The sequence below is a fragment of the Pogona vitticeps genome, chromosome 5, assembly GCF_051106095.1.
Source record: "Pogona vitticeps strain Pit_001003342236 chromosome 5, PviZW2.1, whole genome shotgun sequence".
Taxonomy (NCBI): Eukaryota; Metazoa; Chordata; class Lepidosauria; order Squamata; family Agamidae; genus Pogona; species Pogona vitticeps.
Genome location: NC_135787.1, coordinates 24,451,457 through 24,476,524, shown reverse-complemented (window position 1 = coordinate 24,476,524; position 25,068 = coordinate 24,451,457). Strand labels below are relative to the sequence as shown.

At 38.2% G+C, this 25,068-nt stretch overlaps 1 long non-coding RNA gene across 1 annotated transcript in view; it reads right to left on the bottom strand.

Moving 5' to 3' along the window:
• Window positions 1-622: 622 nt before the first annotated feature.
• Window positions 623-25,068, bottom strand: part of LOC144583194 (uncharacterized) — a 36,451-nt gene continuing 12,005 nt past the window's right edge. Inside the window, exon 2 of the long non-coding RNA XR_013536857.1 lies at window positions 623-23,233. This is a non-coding gene — a long non-coding RNA (uncharacterized LOC144583194). The remainder of the gene's footprint in view (window positions 23,234-25,068) is intronic.

The window sequence follows — 25,068 nt, the reverse complement described above, 5'->3', positions numbered from 1 at the left end:
TTCAAGGTAAGTGAGAAATTGAAAGACTGGTTTTACCAATTCCATTCCCACAGTGAGCTTTCATGGCTGAGTCCTCCTGAGTCCCAGTTCATCACTTGTCCACTACATCGCCCTGATGTTTAACATAGCATTTATATTACTTTATTATAAATGTAGTATTACAAATGTTGCATACAGGCATAGCTGCTGCTTCTGCTGCTATTTCTGATACTTCTTTCTCACCTACGGGATATTATGTTGTCTAGAGGGGCGGGGTAAAAATCAAATAAATAAATAAATAAATAAATAAATAAATAAATAAATAAATAAATAAATAAATAAATAAATGTCTTCATGTAACTTTGGATTGGTGGCTTGATACAATGATTTTGCAATGCATGTAAACCAGGTTTCCAGTTTCTTTGGCCAATACATTCTTCTCCTTCCTGTACTTTCCTCATTTATTTTACCTTGACAATCAAATGCTTCATTTCTTTTTTGGGAGTGACTAGATAGATAGGTATCCTGCTGTTTGTGCCATGTTTTTCACTATTCCTTCCAATATTTATTCTGTCAATGCTGGTGCTAGTTGTGATTAGGTCCAATTGTTTGGTATGCATACGTGGTATATTTTGATCGGCCAGCAGAGCTCGTGGGACTTTTATTGGTGTTTCTAGTTGCATTATTTTGTCTTACTTTTGGATAATGCAATTGTCTGTCTCAGTCATTTAGTATAGTTGGTGGATGTGTCCAGATGACGCCACTGATGATGGACAGAATGTCAGAGGGAACCTTCCTCTTTTTGTTTACCATCTCCTTACACTGATAAGGATTATAAGTGCAATGCAATTTGTATTCTTCTAGTATGGTGGCAACTGCGGGTTAAACCACAGAAGCCTTTGTGCTGCAGGGTCAGAAGACCAGCAGTTGTAAGATTGAATCCACGCGACGGAGTGAGCTCCTGTCACTTTGTCCCAGCTCCTCGCCAACCTAGCAGTTCGAAAGCATGCAAATGCGAGTAGATAAATAGGTACCACCATGATGGGAAGGTAACAGCATTCCGTGTCTAGTCGCGCTGGGCATGTGACAACGGAAACTGTCTTCGGACAAACGCTGGCTCTACGGCTTGGAAACGGGGATGAGCACCACCCCCTAGAGTCAGACACGACTGACTAAATGTCAAGGGAAACCTTTACCTTTTTTTTAGTACAGCACTAAGTTTGTACAGCATTAATTCAAATGCTTGCCACGTCTTGTTGGTTTGGTGCTATTTCATTTGCTAAACATTTTTAAAAGGAAAGGATTTGAATGCAGGGAAAAGGGGTGGATAAAATATGAAGTTGATTTGAAGCCCAGTTTCAAAGTGATAAGTGTTGGTTGGGCTTCTCCCATTTTTATAACAATATAATATTGATTTGCTGTGCTTCGCAATATTAAAACTGCACTCTTGTGTAGCTGTAATCTACAAATCCTCCAGCAAAACTGTCTGTGTATTCTATTCAGTTTATAAAATTGGTTTCTTCTTTAATTAGCCTGCATGAGAGGAGGTAGCAATGACCAGTCCAAGGGGGCAGGCAAAGTTTCGTCAGTAGAACCGTACCAGGCCTAGATTTGACAAAACATTTTAAAATGGAAAGAAAACAAAGCCAAAAGTCAAAAGAAAACTGGAAGTACCTGGATGTCTATTCCCAATGTTGACATTAGGGGTAGAAGGAAGATTGTGGCTTGAGCCAGGGGAATGTTATATTTAAAAAATTGTGCCTCCTAGAGTCTTCCAGGAATGGGGATACCTTTTTTTTTACCTTTGTGCAAACATATATCTCCCCTCCACTCACAAGTAGAGGAGGGCTCAGTGGGGGCTGCAGAAACAGCTAAAAAGGGCAAAGTAAACGCTTCCTAGGCTTACACACCATTGTCACACTGCTGCCTACTGCTAGTATGACACAACTGTCTTCGTTCTCCAGGGAAACCATCTATATAATCCACTCTGTAAGGTTGCAGAGAGTTTCCCTAGGGACTACAAGAGGAAGGGGATTCACCGTCTTCCAGGCCTTTGGACAAAATCAGTTCTGTCAGTGGCATTTATCTACTAGATATTGGCCATTATCATGAATGCAGAATAGCACTGCGGGATTATCACTACCCTGTCACTAATATAGGTTGGAAATGTGTATGGTTAAAAGAATAAACAGACAATTTTTTAAAATGATTTTAAAGCCTGCAGTGAATTTTCTGTGAAATATAGTGGTTGTGGTGATTGTCATGCACTCTGGAACGATCTCCAGACTAATGAGTGTGCCTTCCGAATTCGTAATGAAAAGTTCTGGTCTTCCTAACAAAATAACAACAATAATATAAAGGATAAGGTCTGGGCAAAAACAGAGACACTTTAGCATATCACAGAAACTCTCTATGTTTTTATCGTCCAAAATAGGCCTCTCTGGAGCCAATTTAATGGGGTGTAATGTATACCAGACCCTTGCTGGAATAAGTCACGCTCTGTTTTATCCTCTGATGTATTGCCAATAGGGAGCTCTATCTTGTGACCTACCCTTTTTTAAAAAAAAAAATCAGAGATGCAAATACAAAACTGAGCATCCGGAGATATTACGTGCATTTGTGACACTCTTTTGAAAAACATTTCAAGCTCCATAAATCAGTAGAAAGTCTAGGCACAATTCCACACATTTCCCCTCATATGAAAGGTTTTTGTTTTTTTTCAAAGACAGATAGATATAGATATAGATATAGATATAGATATAGATATAGATATAGATATAGATATAGATATAGATATAGATATAGATGATTCATAGAATAACTGAGTTGGATGAGGCATATAAGACCATCAGGTCCAACCCTCTGCTAAGTGTCGGAATTCAAATCAAAGTAGATCTGACAGATCGTTGTCCAATGTCTCCAGCTTTGAAGCGCTTACCATCTCCCGAGGTAATTGGTTCCATTGTTATACTGCTCTAACAGTTAAGACGTTTTTCCTTATATTCAGCTGAAATCTGGCTTCCTGTAATTTGAGGATATATGACATTTAAGAATGTATATATTGCAACATTCTAGGTTCAGGATACATTTGACTATGCTATATCCTTGCCTTAAAAATTTCCATCCAGTCCTTGGTCTTGGTTCAGCTCTGTAGGTCTAAAATGATGATGATGATACTGATGATGATGATAAGTTAGCTAAGGAAAAAGGGTGTCACAAGGTCAGTTCTTCTTGAAGGAAATGAAACACAGGCAAAGGGGCAGCCTCAAGACTCCCATATTACTCCCATAAGAGTTAAACCCATTTTGCTTATCCTCTGTTTCTTGATTTAAATGTTTGCAGTAATTTTCAGTTTTTTAAAAACTCACTGATGTTGCTGCTGTTGTCACAGGAAGCCTATCAAGAAGCTGGCACCTTACTTCAGAATTTTGAGGTGTCATATCCTTGCTCTGATAACAAACAACTGTGCTTAACAGTAAATCTGCAGGATCATTGCCAGAAGAAAACATAATGGATATGGCCCAGGAAAACACCATCTTCATGGGCAGATGACAAGTTGTCTGAATTTTACAGTCTTTTTGTAAGTTATGTATAGAAAGTTCTTCTGAAGAAAGGGAACTGGCTCTCCAGACTCTTAATGTTTGTGTAGAATTGACAGGGTAAATCTTCTATATAGCATCCTGTGCTTATGTCAACAATCACTGGAATCAGTTATGTTTACTTCCAAGAATATATGTCAGATACCAGGTTTTGTCATCATCTATTGCTTATTATGTAGTCAGATATGTAACATGTTTAGTCTCCTATAATTTTTGAAAAATTAGGTTTGCATGCTTCTCCTTGAACCTTGGGTGTCTGTAGGAAATAGTCTCTTTATTTGCCACTAGAAATAAGAGTTATTTTTCCATGCCTCAGAGTCTTGGAAGATGACTCTCCTTTCTTCTTGCTTTCTTTCCCAAGGGAAGATATGAGATTGTGAAGTCTCTTCGCACTTTTCTCAGCAATAAGGTACTGAGAGATGTGCCATTGGAGAGAGTTTGACTTTCTCTTCATGTTGCTTCTTTTGTCAACCCTTTTTCCTTCTCCCCCATTTTGCTGCTGTCCAAAGACAGACAGACAGACAACTCAAAATCTCTCCAACAGCAGCTAGGGGTTGTTGGTCCTATGCCCTGTATGACTGTCAACATTGTAAGCACACAGCAATAGTCTGAGCACCTAGCAAGGTAGGCTGGGAAGAGACGAACCCTGATTCTGGATTTGAGTTCTTAACTGATGTTTAGTTGAAAATTATTTTCTTGTAATTTGAAACCTTTCATTTGAGTCCTATCCTTTGGAGCAGCGAAACCCATGTTTGCTTGATCTGCCATGGGACAATATTTCAGATATCTCAAATGGCTCTCAAGCTTATACACAACTATCTCAGCAGTTCTTCACACAGCTTGATTTGACTGTGCCAGATGAAATCTAACCAGAGAAGAATAGAGCAATATTATTCATCTGGACACTATAACTCAACAGCATAGTTCAAAAACAACAACAACAATCTTCTGACACTTGAACAGAGGAGTCCAAACCTGCCTATTACTTACATCTTGTAAGTGAAATGTTATTCTACTCAGGGAAAGAATTATCAGGTGACCAGGAAAAAAGGACCAACCTTGATAATTCTATACAAATTTTATTCATGGCCTGTGGCTCTCTGAAGAATCAAGATTTTAGCTTCCTGGTACCAAGAGGAAGTTTACATCCTGTTTTTCAAATTTCCTTTTTTAAAAAAGAAAAGAAGAAGAAGCCTGGCTTTTTACACAGTAGGTTTTAGTGACAGAAAACCTTCTATCACCCCCCCCCACACACACACACACACACTCAAATGAGAGAGAGAGAGAAACATGTCACCCTGAAGCAGTTCCATCAAGGGATGAAATTTTAAATCACATCATGTCTCACACCCATTTCTTAGTGCAAAATAAATCATTCTAACAGAGTGCAAGCCAATTTTTACTTTTAAAAATGTTATGTCCTTAGGCTGTCTTCTTGAACTTCAAAAGCACACTTCATAATTACTCTACCTATCAAAGGAAATTCAATATTTCATCTCCAACCCCATTGTACTTGTGTTACAATTTTTAATTGTTAATCAATTATATTAATTCTAAACTAGTTATTCTATCTTGATATTTCAATGTTTTTAGAACCATACTCTAACTTTTAAAAAACAAACACATATGCCTCAAAATTAGATTGTAGAGAGCTTTTTGCAATGTTCTTTCCCAATTAATTCCTGTATTAGGGATTTAACCTCACATTTCCTTATTCTAATTTGATTTGCTTGATTTCCGCTCTAAATTCTGAGTTAATTATTTGCCACTTAATTATGTCATATGCTTGAAGCTGGAGAATTTTGTGCCTCTATTGTTACTTCACATTAAAGTTCCAAAATATTTCCACCACCCCAACATCACAATTAATGGCTATTTTTAAAAAAAGCAACAGTGGATCCTTCAAACTGCAAGTGGCATTCATCACAGATGATAACAACCATTCTTGTTTCAAGGTCAGTTGGTTTAATAGTTTTGGTCTGAAGCCACCTGTGGCCAAATAATTAGTCCATCTAGTGCCATGTATTCTAGTTGGTTGACCTCCAGCAACTTAGGATAGGTTCTTTTCCACCTCTGCTACTTAATTCTTTTAAATGGATGTGGCAGAGACTGAACTCAAGATCTGAACTGAAATATATGCTGTTATCAGGTTACTTCTCAGTTATGGTAATTCTAGTAGGGTGTTTGAGATATGTGAGATGTTGAGCCTGGGGTTTACCATAGCCACATCCCAGTTTCCATTGCCAAGAGGAACCCAAATCTCCTGAGCCCTTTCTCAGCACTCTATCCACTGCACAACATTGGCTCTCCTAATGCAGCTGCTACTAAGCTATAGCTTCTCCTATGCTTCTGCATACTTTATGCACCGTTCTCCAAACACAGGTTCTATATTGGGGTGGGCAAAGTGTGCCCCTTCTAATGTTGTTGGACTGCAGCTCCCTTCAGCCCCAGGCAGCACAGCCAAGAGATAGGAATGCTGTGAGTTGCAATCCCGAAACATTTGGGAGGGGGTACACTTTACCCAGCAAGGTTCTAAATTTGTAACAAGGAAACTGACATTGAAATGCTTTGATTCATTAAATACCTTTACGTGTCTGTTACATCATTTCTTTTGTTTCTGTCCCAAAGGGAAAGGAAAAAACAGTTGTGCAGAGGAGACTATTGAAAGGTTGTCATCTTTCAAATACTGCAGGTCCTGTTCTGGTCTCACTTTCAGTATTCCACCTTGATTGCTTACATCAGGGCCATGGAATTGTAATACTGGGGATCAGACTGTCCTCCAGAGATCAGCTTGGTCGTCTAGATAATGACAGGGCATGGGGTTACTCTTCAAGCTGCACAGACCTCAATGTCATCTGGACCCTCCCAATCTATAGTCATTTCCATTTTCTCCATGCAAAGAAAGACACAGGGATCTCTGCTCTTCTCTGTGTGGAGAAGACGCCTTTGTGCAACCTCCTCTGTTTAGAATCGTCATTTGAAGTATCATCCTCCACACTGGAGATAAAAGAGGGGATTCTCCGCCCCTGGCCTGGCTTGCTTGCAGGCTCAGTAGGTGCTACATATTTAGAAATTCCAACTATTTGAGTTTAAAACTGATCTTTATATGCAACCAATGTAATGAGCGCAGGAAATTATGAGCAAAGGAGATTACAGTCCTAAAACCTCCAAACAACATACATCTGGAATTACAATTTGAAGCATTTTGGACAGAACGCAGGTTCCAACTCTTTTAAAAGATGGCTCACTTCTTTTGTCTTTTGAGACCATTGAAAAATTAAGCAGCAGCATATTAGTTTTCTATCTGAAATACATTCTAGCAGTTCTGCATAACAAGTACTGTGAAACATTTTTCATGACTCTTAGTCTTACTGCTGGTGGCTGTACCAACAGATGTGGCAGATCCCAGAGAAAAACAAAACATCTGTTTATGGTAGCTTTCTTGGACTCCAAGGATGGGATATGGATGCCTTATGGGAATCCTACAGACACTTGTAATCCTAATTTATTCGCTGTTGATTTATTTATACATCTTTGTTCAAAAATCTGGATAACACATGGATTCCGGCCTGAAAAAATAGCATTAATAATTGAAAAGTGAGCACTGAACTGGGATACCCCTAGTTCAAATCTCAACATAGCCACAAATACCCTGGATGACCTTATACAATGATCCCCTTGGTATAAGGTTAATAAAACCACACTTTTATCAGATTAAGCCAATGTACATTAGCAGTGGGCAGAAATCAGTTTGATTCTTCCTGAAAGTCTTACAAAGCGAAGAGATTTCATTTCTTTGGTACGCAACAACATTTCTTCTTCTCACCCTATCTGAGACAGTAGATAGTAATTGTGTGTGTTTATTCGTCTATACAATTACACTTCCCTACAGGGTCTTCTGTAGAGTTGCCCCCATTCCTGAAGAATCTTGTTATCTCCATATAAGTTTGCAGGCTAAGAAAAGAATCTAGTTATCTCCATATAAGTTTGCAGGCTAATATTGACCAAAATTGAAACCATTTTCCGCTGTCCCTGTATCTTGCTTTAAACTTGTTAAGGCTTCCTATAATGGAGGTTGGGGGGATCAGGATCATAGCAAGCAGCAATAAACACTTTAAAAACCAAAAGCAATACAACAAACAGCAATAATGGTGTAATGCAGCACACAAACAAACAAACCCACAAGTTACAAGGTGTAAAACCATTTTAAGACTGAGCTGGATGAAGAGGCCTGAGAAGATAGAAAGGACTTCTGTCTGACATCAAAGCAGACACTAGTCTTGTTCAAGCATTTAAAAAGTATGTACACTTCACATGAAAAAAAGAGAGCATGCCAACCCTAACCACTTCAGTCACCATTCCCCTCCCAGTAAAGCAACTGTTGACAGAGAAGATCTTAATTCTGTTTGTGGAGCCTCCTCATGTGAGCCTGAATCCCAGTTTTAACATTTTTGGCTTGAGTTTAGAGCCTGCACAAATGCAACAGGGTCTGTACAGTCACTTTGACATGCAAGGAAGCAAGTGGAAACAAGTGTGCTCTTTCTATAGCACATGGAATACATCTATTTATTTTTTGATACTTGGGTGGGCCTCCTATGAGCCTGTCTAAGGGTAATATTCTGGAACGGTGGTGGTGGTGGTGCTGCCGCTGCCACTGCTGCCACCACCACCACCATACAAAACAACAAAAATATGCTTTCTGCCTTGGATATCTGTTGTTCCTTGGTTGGCAAGGATAGGTGAAGAAGAGCCTTTGAAACAAAAATCAGAACACTCAGCTTGTGAGATGGAGTGTTTTGGGGGTTTTGATTATGTCTGAAAAGCTCTTAGTAAGAGTTAAGAATTCTCCAGGACAATGTGTGAAGTGGTAAAGGAAGGCAATTACCAATTGCTCTATTCATTTGTAGACAACACCTATTCCATGATGCCTTATTTATTTATTTTACCATTAGAGTCACCTATGCTGTCTGATTTTCCATGTGCAGAACAGCCCTCATACCAGTCATTTTCTCCTTTGTCTGTGATTTCAGTTGTGTGCCCGGCTGTATAATGTGATGCCACTGATTTTTTTATATACTACATGTAGGAGTTCTGTATGTTCTGTATGGTTTTTTTTAATAATCTTGCTGGTATGTGACCGTAATCAAGAACGATGATGATGAAGATGATGCAGCCCAGTTATACAATGGATAGTGCTGAACATGAGCAGGAAAGCACCTGTATGATTGCTGTTCTGCACATGGTAGATTGAAGAGGAGGCTCCTCTATATTTATACTGTTTTCTTCTGACATTTTACTTTAACTGGGCTAGATCAGTGCTAAAATAGTTTGGAAATGTTAAGAACAGTAGTTGGAAATGTGAAAGTTTATAAAGTTTTCCCCAAATTGTTAATTATTCTGCTTCTGCTTTGATCTGTATCATTGGGAGCAACTGTTCGAAGGGCCTGTCTAATCAAGCCAGAAAGAAAGAAAGAAAGAAAGAAAGAAAGAAAGAAAGAAAGAAAGAGAGAGAAAGAGAGAGAGAGAGAGAGAGAGAAAGAGAGAGAGAAAGAGAGAGAGAGAGAGAGAGAGAAAGAGAAAGAAAGAAAGAAAGAAAGAAAGAAAGAAAGAAAGAAAGAAAGAAAGAAAGAAAGAAAGAAAGAAAGAAAGAAAGAAAGAAAGAAAGAAAGAGAAAGAAAGAAAGAAAGAGAACTTATCCCACTGATATTTTTAGACAGTGTCTTAAAATCATGGTTTTCCTTGTAAAATATGTGGCGTGTTAAGATTCCGTGACACTATATATTGGATATTGGCATTCATTTGGCAAGGTGCCATAACTCAATCATATCTTCACCACACCTGAATATTGCAGCCATCGTAACCTCATGCCAATAAAAACTTCTTAGCACACCAAAGTATCATTTATTTTGCATCATACCCGGAGGCACTTTTCTATAGTTTCATCCATTCATAATTACCCTTTCTTGTTTGAGTTCACATGTTAAGTGAGTTCCACACCAACATAATCAATCTTCTCCAGTTTAAAAGAGAGGGATTTGACACATGGTTTAAATTTTTTTTAAAAAAGTCAATCTTGAGTCATTAAAGTAAAATGTATAACTATAACATTTAAGCAATTTTGGTCCGTATGTTCTAATCAGAACTTGGTGTTACTTTCCAAAAGTAATTTATGTAATTTATTGCAAAACATAGAAACATAATTTGTTACTGCAAATGTTGTGGGGGGGGGGGGAATTATTTTATTTATTTATTTGGCAACACACTGAGTTACTTATTGCAATAATGACACCTTTTCTTAGTTTTTGTGGTTTTTTGCTGAAATCCCTTAAGACTAATAAGAATAGCATAACACTTGAAAATTTCTGCTCAAAATCCCCTTAAAAATTCAAAACATAAACTGTTTCTCACACGTATTTCAATGTTGTTCCCATTCCTTGCTTTATTTTTGACTTAAGAGACAAGTATGAATTTAAAAGCAAATCACCAAATTTGTTCAAGAATCTCTAATTTGTTGATTTGTGTTCATATGAATCAATGCCCTGATGAATAAGAATCAATTATTATTTTTTTATTTCTCCATTTCTTTGGCTAGAAAACATCCCCCAAGGCACCTAGAGACACCAAAATTGCAGGGAATCTTCCTCTGACTCTCCTTGACAATCCCTCCAGGTTGGTAAAGATTTGGTTTCCCCAAGCCAGCTGCTAAAGGGCACTTTCCTGGAGGAGACCCACTTTGTGGATGTACAACGTGGATGTCTGAAACCCAATCTTCACCAAACTTGGAGAGATTGTAGAGAAGAGTCAGTAGAAGCTTCTCTGTGATTTTGGTGTCTCTAGGTGTCTGGGGAGAAAACATCCCTGGGGGAGCCCTTTGTGAGTGTATAACTTGGATCTCCAAAACCCAAGCTTTACTTGCAGTGTTTGTAGAGGAGAATGAGGGGAAACTTCCCTGCAAATTTTGTGTCTCTAGGTCTTAGTGGGGGCATTTTATAGGATTTTAAAGTAAAAAATGAATTGACAAATTGATTAATTGATTAGTCAGGGGAAAAAATCATAAGGTTGTAAAATTTATGATCCGTTGACCTTGATGAATCATGAATCAAAACAAATCACAATTTTTCTCGTTCATGCCCATCTCTATTATTGACATGATTCCTTGCTACAATCTCATTATTGAGAGAGAGAGAGAGAGAGAGAGAGAGAGAGAGAGAGTATTTATAAGGTAAATACTTTACTTGGAGCCCATTTACATTACTTCCAAACTTAACATAATAGATCTTGGAAGCCATATTGTAATACAAGTTCTGAGTTGCTTAAAATCTGCTAAAAGCATAATCCTACTAGAGTGCAAAAGGCAGGAGATGTTAATGTGCTAGATAGGCAGCTATGTATTCCGTTATCAACTTCAGGCTCATTTTTATTTACTGGGGCTTTTAATAGTGTGATGTCTGCCAGTATCAGGAAATAGCAACACATTCAGAACTGAGGAATAAAACAAACTGGAATTTTTGCCAAAGGAAGAAAGGTAAGGAGAAAAGTTAGCTGCCCTACTTCTTTCTTCTTCCTCCTCCAGCTTGCTTTCCACATGCTTCATTATGATGAGGGCCTCTGAGGGCTTCACCAGCTGCCATTGTTAAAATGGAAATGAAGAGCAAGGTTGAACAAAAAAAGAGGTCAAAATAGAACAGTTCCTTTCTCTTCCTCACCCTTTTGCTTACCTGTACATGGAAAGTCTTCACACTATGCTCTAAATTTAAAAAATATGGTGAGGTAGAGTCAATAAAAATTTTTTATTGTTCACCGAGACTGCTGGATTCAAATGATTTTGTAAAATCCTTTTGGATTATGCTGCAGCCATAGATTGTGGCCATGTTGAGGCTCACATATATGCCTAAAACACAAGGAGATTGCCTAGACTTTAAAGACAATCACTCCCAAGTAACCACAAAGTATTATTTGCTCCTTTATATGTTGGGGTATGTAAGGCAATGAGCTGCCTTAAACACAAGATGATAGAAAACTCATTATGAGCATGACCAAACCCAAACCTATCTTCAGACCTACTCTGTGTGATGATGTCAGTGAAGAAATTCTGCACCTCCTGCTGCTGCATTTATGCTATGCTGCCGGTGAAGTTACTGTGGGAGGTGAAAGATATGTTCCAATAGTATTCAGTGGCTCAGATACTAGAATTTGAGAAGATTGGACAGTGGCCAATTTTCATCCTATTTCACTGTTTTAATCACTATTATTCACTCAGAGTTAGATGTTGTACTTATAAGTCAGTGGTTCTTAACCTTTGTTACTCGGATGTTTTTGAACTGCAACTCCCAGAAACCCCAGCCAGCACAGTTGATGGTGAAGGCTTCTGGGAGTTGCAGTCCAAAACTCCCGAGTAACCCAAGGTTAAGAACCAGTGTTATAAGTGGATTAAAGATGGATATAAGTAACACACTGTCTTGGTAACTCACATGGGTACTTCATAGCTTGTTCAACAAGACACATTGACACATTGCTTGGAACTTTGAGAAACACTACCTTCTCTCTAGATCTTTGCTCATGTCCATTGTGGTTATTTGAAAAGTTCAGGATGAGAGTGATTCTTTAGATTTTAAGGCAAGTAATTCCTTCCCTGAAGGAAAAAAGTGATCCCTGCCATACTTAAGGAAATAGTACTGTGATCCTTCATAATGCCAAATGCTACAAAATTGTGACAGTAATAGTCCAAAACCTCTGGAAGGCTAGTTTTCCCATCTCTCCCCTCATGGATTACTTATACTGGGGACTAGATTGTGGGAATGTGATGTTCTTAGTTCATTTGAATGTCTCATGATACTGGATAGCTGAGACCATTGATGCCACTTTTGTCCTAACTCTGAGTTCTACCATTAGAAGACTTACAGCAGTCCTTTTTTAGCACAAACATTAAAAACAATGAAAACTTATCAGTTCAACACCTGTCACAGAAAAATGCATTCTCCAAAAGACCTGGTTATCCAAGTGCACCATGTCAATGTCAGTGTGTTACATTTATAAAAAGAAATCCTAGTAGACTTGTAATTTGTGGGTCTCTTTTTATAAATGTCCACAGAGTATTCCATATTTATCCTCCCATGTCACCAAGAGTTACACATCAAAGAGCATGTTTGCATTTCTATAATAGATAACGGCACTGGCTCAGGCTCCAGGCTTTGTGAAACTATAAACTGAATTAACAATCTCACATTTGTATACTATAAATATTAGGCAAGTGGAGGGAGAGAAATCTAGCTGCAGGTGAATTAATAATTTTGAAGTTTTTCCAATGCCACATATTAACTATAACAGTCAACTTCCAAGTGGGCAACACTTTACTTTGGTTCACAAAACCTTCCCAGTCAACACTAAAAGTCAAGAACTAATCCTAGATCTTAGGTTTCCACTATCTGAAAGTCAGACAAGTCAACACCCCTCACTATTTTACTGGCTGCTCATCTGGTTAACGCCGATGAAACTCTGCAGGTATTTTGTGTCTAATTCCTCTGCACTTATGTCTACATCTGTGGACCCACTGGCAGTGTTCTTCAAGCAATATGAATGTTGTTGGACAGAGTTCATGTAAGGCCAAAGATCAGAAGAAGAAGAGCAAATAACTTCCCTTTTGACAGGACTGCAACAAAGGCAGTTTGGAATAACAACACAACATTCCCCCCCCCCCTTTTAATATTACTATTCATACATACAAAACGTACAGAACAACAATAATAGGACCTAACAAACTAATATAAATAATAAAGACAACAAAACTAAACATTCATGCTACATATATGGATCAGAGATTTCGCCATCGTCTGGTCGTCTAATACAGTGGCCCCCAACCTTGGGCCTCCAGATGTTCTTGGACTACAACTCCCAGAAGCCTTCACCACCACCTCTGCTGGCCAGCATTTCTGGGAGTTGAAGTCCAAGAACATCTGGAGGCCCAAGGTTGGGGACCACTGGTCCAATATCATTAAAGGGTTCTTGTGAGAACTAATTCGCCATGACTATTGGCGAATTAAGTTCCTGTTTGTTTTTGGGCCCAATTGTATCTCAGTTTCCAGCTTTCTTTTACAAAGTGTCTCGGCTGATCCCGTACTGCCTCTGAAAGCGTATCCAGTTCTGCAATATCCAGTAGCTTCGTTAATAGCTCTTCCATCGTTGGTACTTCTCCATTCTCCCATTTTTGGGCCCCGAGTAACCTGGCTGCTGTGTATATATACAGTAGACCAGTGGTTCTTAACCTTTGTTACTCGGATGTTTTTGAACTGCAACTCCCAGAAACCCCAATCAGCACAGTTGGTGGTGAAGGCTTCTGGGAGTTGCAGTCCAAAACTCCTGAGTAACCCAAGGTTAAGAACCAGTGCAGTAGACTATATTTTATTTTTGTAATCAATAATCTCTGGCATTATATTCAATAATAACATTTCATGTTTAAACCTTAATTTTTGCTGAACAATTTCCTGTGACATTTTCCAAACCTGGAACCAAAATATTTTTGCTTTTTCACATGACCACCATGATAATAATAAGTCCCTGGATTTTTTTTACATTTCCCACATATATTGCTGATCCCTTCTGACATTTTTGCCAAATTTACTGGAGTTAAATGTCATATATGAAACATTTTAAGGATGTTTTTTCTATGATTGACTGGTTTAATCAGCTTATAATTATGTGGCAAACAAATATTGATGACTGCTCAGATTTTCCTGTTCTTGCTGCTCTTTCAACCAATAATATTAGTATAAGGTATTTGAAATGTGTTGCTGGATTCCACAGACCGCTAGAAAGACAAATAAGCTAAAATAGCTAAACTGAGTTGATCATACTTTGGATGAGAGCAACACGCCCACCATGCAAACATGACACGCCCACCGCATGAGTGTGCAGGGGGTGGAGATTCATTTCCGCGGCCCAGTTCTGATGACCCCTGTTTTAGAGGATACTAATTATAGAACCTTTTGGAGGACACTAATTCCTAGGGTTGCCATAATGTGAAAGTGACTTGATGCAACAACATTGATTGCATTCAAACATATCAAGCCAAGAAGTCAAGGTAGTTATTTATGTACTTGCTTATAAATTCATAAGAGAACAATTAAATAAATAGATAGGCTTAGTTTACATCAGAACCTGGTTTAAAAGTGCTCAACAAACTATGATTCATAAGCCAGCTTTACATTTTTGCTATAATTTAAATCCAGGCACATTTTGACATACTTAGCCACAATCTTGGGTTCAAACATAATATAATATTTCAAGCAGAATCTGTGTTCTGCACATCTGAATGAAAAGGATTCACTGAAATATTATAGTGACTGTCATCTATTAACAAAGATTTCTGCAAAACCTTAGGTCCAGGAACGTTCCCATTTTCTGTTAGCTGTATTCCACTGTATTCTATTTCTGTGTTTCTAGTCCATAATCAACACATAGTATGATAAGTTATGTTGGTCTGTTGCCTTCAAATAGCTATTTAATGTAGTCACTCCATAATAAGTATTTATCCTTCATGTCTATATATTAGAAAATAATTGCTATCCATCAGTAGAGGGCACTGTCTTTTTTTCACATTTTTTTAATTAATAATTTTTTTTACATACAGAAACCATAAAAACATCAAAAAAGGAAAGAGAAGGAAAGAAAAAAAGACAAAAACAAAAAAACCAGACCACGTATGCAAAAAAAAAAAAAAGAAACAGAAAAAAAACTGGCTAATCCCTCTATCTAAAGTACACCCTCCCCCCTTTGGAGCCAAAGATTCCAGCCTCGTTAGTCCCTCTACTCTCCCTATATCGATTTACAATATATATTAAATGGTTCATACATATGTCATAAATTTTACCTATCATCAGAACCTCTTTTTTTTTCCATTTTTGGGCCCAGAGTAGTCTAGCTGATGTGAGTATATACATGAGACAATGCTTCAATTTATTATCATTTACTCCTGAAATGACATTCAATAATGCCATTTCAGGTTTTATATCTAATTTCTGCTGGGTAATTTCTTTTGTTAGGTCCCATACCTGTGTCCAATAAGTTTTGACCTTTTCACATGTCCATCACATATGATAATAAGTTCCTGCATTTTTTTACACTTCCAACATATATTGCTGTTACCCTCTGACATTTTTGCTAATCTTACAGGTGTATAGTGCCATCTGTAAAACATTTTGAATATCTTTTCTCTTAAATTTACTGGTTTAAAGATCTTATAGCTTTCTTTCCACATCTTAGTCCAATCATCAAGGTCCACATTATACCCCAAAAAATTTGCCCATTTTATCATTGTCTCTTTCACCCTCTCATCCTCTAGCTCATATTCTAATAGATATATATACATTTTCTTAACTATTGCTTTGTCCATATATAACCACAGTCTGTCCACTTGGACTTTGCCCTCGAAAAACCCACAGTCCTGTCTTTTTTGTATCTTGATTCCAATTTTACCATTGACCACCAATCAACCGCTATACCCATTTTTTTCGAGCTCTTGTTTATCCTTTATCTTCAGCTCTTTTGTTAACAGATTTTCATATGTGGTTAACATTCCTTTCTTGTTCAGGGTTTTTAATGAGAATGCTTCTATCGGAGCCACCCACAATGGGATTTTCTTGAAAATTCTGCCATACCATCCCTAGGGCCTTCCTAACGATATGCTCTCCAAACTGAGAGTGTTCCTTGTGTCTCCCATACCAGAGGGCAGTGGCATTTTTTAATATGCCTGCTACCACTCCGATCCTTTTGTACGTATTAGTCATCGATCTTGTTTACTAACTTCTCTTCAGACTACAATTCTGCTTCAGCTTCCCTAATTTTGTTTCAGATGTTCTTGTGTAAGACACTGGCTAGACAGGAGTTTATCCCATTCTGGAGTCCCATGCTGGAATGGCTGGGATCGCTGCAAAACACAGTAAAGAGTTGAAAATTGTATTCTGACTGTGCAGATTCACCTTTACACAAATATATTGCCTGCCAGTTTTGCAAAGTTGATATTGCTCAACACCTGTCAATTAAAGCTTGTCAATGAAGATAGTACTATAGTATAGTAGGCAGTAATGTTTATGTTTGTTTCAGAAATGGAGAGCCAAAAGGTCATTTAGGATCCTTCAGTGATGAAACAATGCAGCGCTATACCACTTAGCAAAAAAAACTTTTTAAAGGAAAAAAGGAGAAAACCCAGACTGAAATATGACACTCTCTACCTGCCCCTTTGTGCACATAAAAACCCAGCATTAATGCCTAGAAGCAGGCTGTTTCCCAACCAGCTGACATTTTTTGCAAAAGAAAGGGCATGAGGTGGGAGCAAGACCAAACAGACCAAAACAGAGTGATCTAATTCCAACATGTGGCTGACTAGACCACAACTACAGAGTCTACAGTAGTTATTTCCATGTGAATGGAAAGAGCGATCTACTCAAGCCTCACCATTGCAAACTATTCCAAAGTGACCCAAACTAGATCGCTCCCAGTCACTAATGTGGCCATACCCTAATTCTCTGTCGCTCATTGTTGTCTTCATTTTTCCATTTTGCCTCTCTAGCTTTAGTATTTATTTTGTCATCTATTTCCCTTTTTTTATTTACATTTCTGCTTTTGAGGTGCTGTTTCACATTTACTGCTATCTTTTTCACTTTAGAGCAAGTATCATTCATATATGTGTTGCTTTATTGATGCCTTCATGAATGCCTCCTTGAAAATAGTATAGAAAGTCGGATTGCTTAATTGTTTAATCTCTATACTCTTTCTGTTTTTACTTTTTTCCCCTTTTCTGTCTTTTGAGACACTGACAGAATTATTATTTGAATTTCCATTAAATAACTGTGTACTAATTTAATAGTTTTAGTATCTCTGATTAACTAGGATCTACAACATTGTCAATGCCATCTTGTTGGGATTCCCATTATACAGTTTTCTTGAAGCTGGCAATGATGGGATGTTCTTTTTCTCAAAATTGTATATTTTGTTTTCACTTTGACTTCATGTTCCAAGTCTATATTTTCCAACAAAATCCCTACAGATTTATTTCCCTTGTTTAACATTTAAATACCTGATCATATAATACTGTATAGATGTTTCTGTTTTATACATCTTATAAGAACTTTGAGTTCTCCACATTTTCCCCAATGCTTTCTTCATCTTTGCCATCACCCATGACATATATTTGCATGCTGTTGGTTGTCTGCGGGATTAACCTCTAATTGAATAAACATTACCTGGTCTGAGTGTGGGATGAAGTTTGTAACAGCTGCATTTACTTCTTTTGTTACTTTGATTGTAACTCCATGAGAGTGTTGTGCATCATGACTGGCTGAATAAAACATAGTGTGCCCTGTATCTGTATGAAAATTGTTTTCTGCCTCATGTATTTTTTGTAGCTGATACATTCCCAGAGAGTCATAACACACTCTAGCCATCTAAAGCAGGGTAGACAACCTCCAACGTCTCAAGAGCCTAATTTCAGTTTGGCTGGCAGATTGATGGCTACTTCAAGATGGGTGGGACTTAAGAGAAGGAAGACTGAGAAATTAAACATACCAGATCTCCACGGAGGAGAGTCAACCTGGATTCCAATTCCCCAAAACTGCAAGGAAAACTGACATATCTGACTCAGTGTTGTAGCCATCAGGATGAATTCCAAAAATGGAGATTGAAGACAATGAAGTGTGAAGTTATTAGTTTACACTTTAGGATTAACAACAATTTAGTTATATGTAAAAGATAAGCTGTACACCTAGGACACAATCTTCAACCCTATATTTTATAATGTTGAAGTGATACAGCAGATTAGTGGAAAAGCTTTTTTAAAAAAAATAAATAAAGGATTCTCGCTCAGCTATGGAGGCTCACTGCCTATGGTAAGCACATACCTTGAAAATCCTGTTAGGATCATCATAAGGTGGAAACACATAACAACAATCTCTGTTAAGCACTGTAGCAGCAACGAGAGTGTAATTTATCCATGAGTAAATCTTGCTCATGGGTAAACCAGGCAAACCTGCTTGTAAGTAAGCCTGTGATCCAAAGACCTCTATCGAGCCTTCTCACATGAGAATAAATATCTCCAGAACAGAAGGATCACTCAATTGAGATATAAAATAGATCTAACTCGAGATCTGGACCTTTTAATTGTGAATCAGACCACTCCTAGTTCCCCTGCCTGCACAGGCCCTGAATCTTTGATGTTCTTGCACTATTGTAAATTATGGTGAGCACAGTGCATGCAAAGCTAAGGGATGGATGCCACAGATCACCATCCTTGACTAGAAACTTAACCAGCTATATATCACACGTGCAAACAGGTTTGCACGTGTGATATTTAGAGTTCTTCTAACAGCAACTGGAGTCAGAATGACAAACTAAACCTAAGATTTCCAGAACAGTGCCTATTGGAGCAAAAACAGTAGAGTCTTGAAGCACTATACATAGAAGCTAATAAATATTATTTGACATAAGCCTTCATGAACAGCAGGCCACTTTACCATGTGTATCATGCATCTGATGATGCATTTTAATTGCACAATTGAATAAAGGTAATACCAAATAAAAAATGTTTGCCTTTAAGATGTCTCTTTGTTGTTAATCCTAAAGTGTAAATTAGTAACTTCACACATTGTCTTGAATCTCCATTTTGGAGGTTAGTCCTAATGGCTTCAACACTGAGCCAAATACACCAGTTTTCCTTTAAAAAAAGAATTGCAATATAGCCTGAAGTATAGTACATTTCGTTCCCTGCCCTGCCCTCAAAGGATTCTCCCACCTCAGGGTGTTAAATATGTTTACCAGATATTTCTATAAACATTCTAGACATGCTATTACAATAAAACCATTGTAGGGGGCAATGAAATAAAATACACTGACACAACATGAATTAAAGAATTAACTATTTGTAGTTTCACAATTAATATATGGCTCAAACCACAACATTTGCAACAGAGTTCTAGTGCTTTGGCCTGCAGCGCCTTTGTTTTAATTGCTGTTGCTAAAGATAGAATTCTTTTAACGCAGATTCTTTGGTTCTCTCTTGCATGAAAAGAGAGCCTGTACAAGGAACAGGAAATAGCTCAGAGTATCATGAAATCTTGACCTTTTCACTAGATTAAAAAAGTTGCTGGGTGGAATTGTTACAAAATTATCAAGTGTATAAAACTAGGAGACAGTGCCTTAATTTTGATTAGTTAAGATGTCTTAATTTGTCAGTCACCCAGTTTTAGCTCAGTCAATTTGCAAAGAAAATGCAGTTTTCCTCTACATCTGGAGGATGACCCTGGGGATGGAGCCAAAACATACAAGTTTTACTTTTGGATTGCAGCACCTGGAATTCTCCAGAAAGCTGTAAGCATCTGATAGATACACCCCAGGAGAATCATGTTTCCAAGGTCGGAGATAGAAATTTAATTTTAATCCTTTCTCTGGGATCTTAGTTTCTCTCCCCAGAGTTCCTTATTTTTCCAGTAATCTTTGAAGCACTTTTCAAAATATTGGTACTTACCTTTGAAGCCATTAATAATCTGAGCTCATCATTCCATCCATGCTCTCTATGACATCCTAGAATCTTTTGTAATGGCAAAATCAAGAGTATGAACCTTTCATCCTAGAAATGCCCTCATTTGGCACCCCTTTAGAGGCAGATAAAGATATCTGTCTATCAGTAATGGTACAGTTTGAAGCAAAGGCATAAATTGTTGGAGTTTTATTTGCACCCTCACATGCTGTCTGAGGTTTGTTTGACTGGGAGGGACTTTTCTGTGCTGGAGTGACTGTTTGTCTATCCAGCACTAACCAATCATTCCTTCCAGCCTTTGATTTTAAAGAGAGCCCTGCATCTTTCCTGAGTGCTTTTTTCCTCTCTCTTTAGTATATAGTGTCAGTTGTTTGTTTGCTGTTGATCTGTTCCATTGGTTGCTAAGTATGTGTGCAGTAAAAAAAGCAGAATACAGATGTCTGTAATTCCAAGCAATTGTAAGTAAAGACATGGTACTTGAAGTGCCCGTTAATGAGAAAAAAGTGGACTCTGAGGAACATGTAGCTATTATCCTCTGTCGATCTTTGTACTCTACTGCATAGCAAAAGAAGAGTTTTACCAGAAATTCAAAACCCTGCAACAGTAATCCTGACAGTTCCCATCACCAGACATTCAAGGAAGGAACCAAAGTGCAGCAGTGGTGTCAGTCTAAATAATCAAACTAGTTCTAGCAGGTTTTAAAAGTATCAGGAGCAGGATGTTTTTATAAAGCCAAAGGAACTTAACTGGCCTTTGAGTGACCAATTGCCCTTCAAAAGCAAGACAAGCATTTTGTAGGAAAAATGAATTTCTCTGAAGAAGAGAGAAGGAAACTTGAACATAGGAGTAGCGGATAATGTAATAATTTCTGCTAATCAAAACATCCTTGCATGATAGCTCTTCAAATCCAAATCCAGTACACCACTTCTGTTTTTTAACAACGTTTTTGTTTTTGTTTTCTTTTGGGTTTGGTGTTTTGATTTGTTTTTGTTTTTTAGGTGTTTCAGTTTCCTGCCTTTAGACTGAAAGGCCAAGAATGACTTTTATTGTATTTGTAAGGTAATGCTTGCCTCTCTGGAGTTGATGTAAGTGGGGTAGACAGACCGTAAAATGGTAAAATGATACTTTTTGGTATCTGCTGGTCTGACAATGTTTCAAGCACAATACACTACCAGGTGGAAATGTCTAGTCTCCATGTGCTATTCTTCAAAAAAGAAAATCTCTCTTGCAAATCAGAAGCCCCTATAAAACATTATTTCATAAACTGAGCTGTGAATACAGGGTGACTATGTATGTCCATGCAGAATAATGGCTAAATGGTGTCTTCTGACCTTAAGATTGCTAGGAAGACCAGATCTGGCCTCACCATTACGCGTACCAGCTCACGCAGCAAGCTGGAGAGGAGCAGTGTGTTGTTTTTCAGTCATTCGCTGTTCCTCATGAACGCCACAACTGGTTTTTTTAGCAAAGATGTAGGGTGTATGAGACTGTGTGAGATCTCCTAAACTGTCCAGTTGCCTGTGTGACAGAAACATAGTCCATCAGCCATGCTTAAATTAGATTCAGCTGCTAATCCAGTAAACATCTGCAAATAGACTACAGAGAGATGACACTACCTTTGCCTCAGGCAGCAAAATCTCTTGGGCCAGCCATGAAAAAGGCAATGAAAAATTAGAAAATGAATAATAGCCTTAGCAAGGATTCTTAAATATGAATAAAGGTTCGTATATTCTAGATTTGTCAAAAAATGTTTTGTAAGAAAATAAGTAGCACTTACAATACAATGCTGCCTTTTGCTTTGTTGTCTTTGTATGTTCTTTTTGTTTTTGCTTCATTTTGTTTTGATGTGTGTGGTTTCATTATTCATTTTAAGTGTTTGAGGTGGCTTGGCTGTGTGTGGATTGGATAAAGGAAAATTAAATGCTGTTGTGATTCGTCTTTCAAATTTGGATTTCATCTGTCTGAGGATTTATCTGTGACGTAAATCAAAAGGTCTGGGGGAGGTTGTATGAATATAATGTCTTTCTTTGTGTATGCTTTTATTCATGTGCAATTAATGTCGACACAGTAATTGCTCCGTAAATGTTGGTTGAAACTAGTAACTACATGGGAGTGTGAAATGCATTCTGGCTCATATATTTTGAAACATGATGTAAAATTTTACATTGCATTTGGATTTCAGATATGTTGCCTCTCATTAACGTTGGCAGTGGTGGTTAGTATCATGTTTGCTGTTGTTGTTATGTGCTGTCAAGTTACGTCTGGCTTACGGCAACCCTATGAATGAGTGACCTCCAAAATATCCTGTCCTAAACAACCCTGCTCACCTCTTGTAAACTCAAGCCTATGGCTTCCTTCCTCCACTGGCCTTCTTCTTTTCCAGCTGCCTTCCATCTTTGCCATCATCACTGTCTTTTTTTCCAGAGAACACTGCCTTTTCACGGGCGGCAATACGAAATTCAATTGTTCATCAATATTTTCTCTGCAAAGTCACAGAAAAATTGTCTCCAGCCCCCAACACCAGACTACCTAGTTGCTCAGTTTGAACACATACCAGCTAAAACAGCAACCTTTAATTTTCTGATCAGTGAAAGCTTTAACAGATTTCCCATCCAATTAATCAGAGCAGCTGGGTTCCTTCCTGTTCTAAATATGATTACAGTCTTATAAACAGATAATATAAATGATCATAAAACTGCTCATAATCATATAATTATTGATATGTTATACTATACTAATCACATGTATTTATTATACGATTATAAATTTTGTAACTGTATGATTATACTTTTTTTATGGGTCTGGAATTTTTTTCTCTTTTTTGTAGTTTTGTAGATTATGGCAACACAGAGAAGACATATTGTTGAATATCCCACTTTTAATTTTACAGTTTACCAGCCTTCCACAGAAGCCCAGCATCCATGGAAGTAGCACCCAGGATGATGGGGTAAATGCAGAAGCCCACTGAGTCTGATAGCATAATCCTGCTTGTATGTATATATACATATAGTAGTAAAAAGCCGTGCCAGCTGGTGAGCGGGGGAATCCAGCGGGGGGGATGGAATGGGACTGTACAGCACCTGTTCCAGTATGATGATCCAGATTCATATGTACCTCTATTCTGCAGCATCTGGAAGATGGCATTCTAAGCTACAGAGGAGACAAACAAGAAATTATTCAAAGGCATACAAATGAACGTGTATTATGCTTGTCAACCAAGTCATTAAAAGAAGTGTGACGTGATTTGCATGTTTGTTGACTTTCCTTTGGGATTCCACAACAACAACAACAACAACAACAACAACAACAACAACAACAACAACAACAACAACAACAACAACAACAACAACAACGAGAGAGAGAGAAAGCCATCTGGTCCTTAACGCAATGCAAAAGTTGGAGACATGATACCTTTAAAGTACTAAAACCAAAGTGTTTTGTGAATAGATTAGCTTCCTTAGGTAAACTTCAATATCTCGTGGAGAGTGCAGAAAAATTATAAACAAATTTCCCATAATTCTCATGGGAGAAGTCTGCCAGACATACTTCTTAAAGTGAGCTCAAAGTTAGTGTCAACCAGTTTTGGGGTGTTTGTGTTTAAATGCTTCACCCCTGATACCATGTGATTGGAATTTTCCACTCAGCCTCCAGGATAGGAGGCAGTCTCTGAATGTATCCCTCCTGCCACGCATACTGCCTGCTTTGGAAATGAAGTTTACTTTTTTGACTGGGAGTGGGGGAATGGCCACACAGAAACGTAGCCATCCCCATCCTAAATCTGGGATAAATCTTGTTTAACTCACCAGATTTTGTAACCTTATTCAGAGCCTTTGTATGTGGATAAAGGACAGAGCCCACTTGTGAGTGCTTTGCAGCAGAACAGTGGACCAGGGCAGAATGAAATCTTTTTACTTACGATGAGACACAGATGAGACACAGATGAGAAGTTGCTTTGTGTTGGGAGATGAATCATTGCTGTCTACCTCCAGCTGACACTAGCTGACACTAACATCTTTAACCAAGTTATAAAAGCTGCATAAATTAATGGGAACTGTCATATGTGGGCAGAAACCAGATCTGAAGAAATGTGTTGTATTGGTTAGAAAATTGTAGTATTGTTTTAGAAAGGCTCTCTTATCTCAGCCTCATCATGCCTTCTCTGTGGAGTCTGGCAATACTCAAAAACAGACATCATGATGGTGACTGAAGCAGAGCTGCAACAGAGAGGAAACAACAAAAGCAAAAAGTGGTGTCTGTGTTCAATTCAGCTCTGTTTTGGAAAAGCACACACCATTATATGGAATGAGTAGCAAAAGAAATCTAGAAAGGGTTGGTTTGTCAGGAGATTGTCCACCACTCCTCTGCACTGCCCTGGTGGCTGCCCTCAGGACACGAGGGTAGTGGCTGCTGGTGTTTCTTTGTTGAATATCACTACAGTACTTGTCTTAGCCCCAATGTGCTGCCTCCTGCCTCCTCCTAGGACAGCAAAAGGGCAGAAATGGTAAACACATTTGTGAAGAACACAGCGGTGCTTGAAGTATTGCCATCTTCATTGTTCCATGGGCCTCTGTGGGGTGCAGTAGGTGGGGAGTAGAAGGTTAGGCTTTTGAAGTACAGGTCCCCAGCATAACAAGTCCCCACAGACATACCTCACAGCAGAATATGAAATTATAGGCAACAATGTTGACTAGTACCAATAAACCACCTCTCACCATTTTCAGGTCCTGCAGCAATTCACTGCTCATTCAATCAGACCAGAATACTCAGCCTTAGAACTGAGTTTGCTCACACAGAGTATGATTGCTGATGAAATCCCCACTCTAACCCTGCTACTGTGAGGGTTGCAGATAATTCCAGAGAAAACAGGGAAGTCAGGGCATGGTGGTGGAAGGTGTAGAGAGGCAGAATTTGTCAAGATCTTGGTAATAGATGACATTGTTTTCTTTCACTCCTCAAAATGTTCCA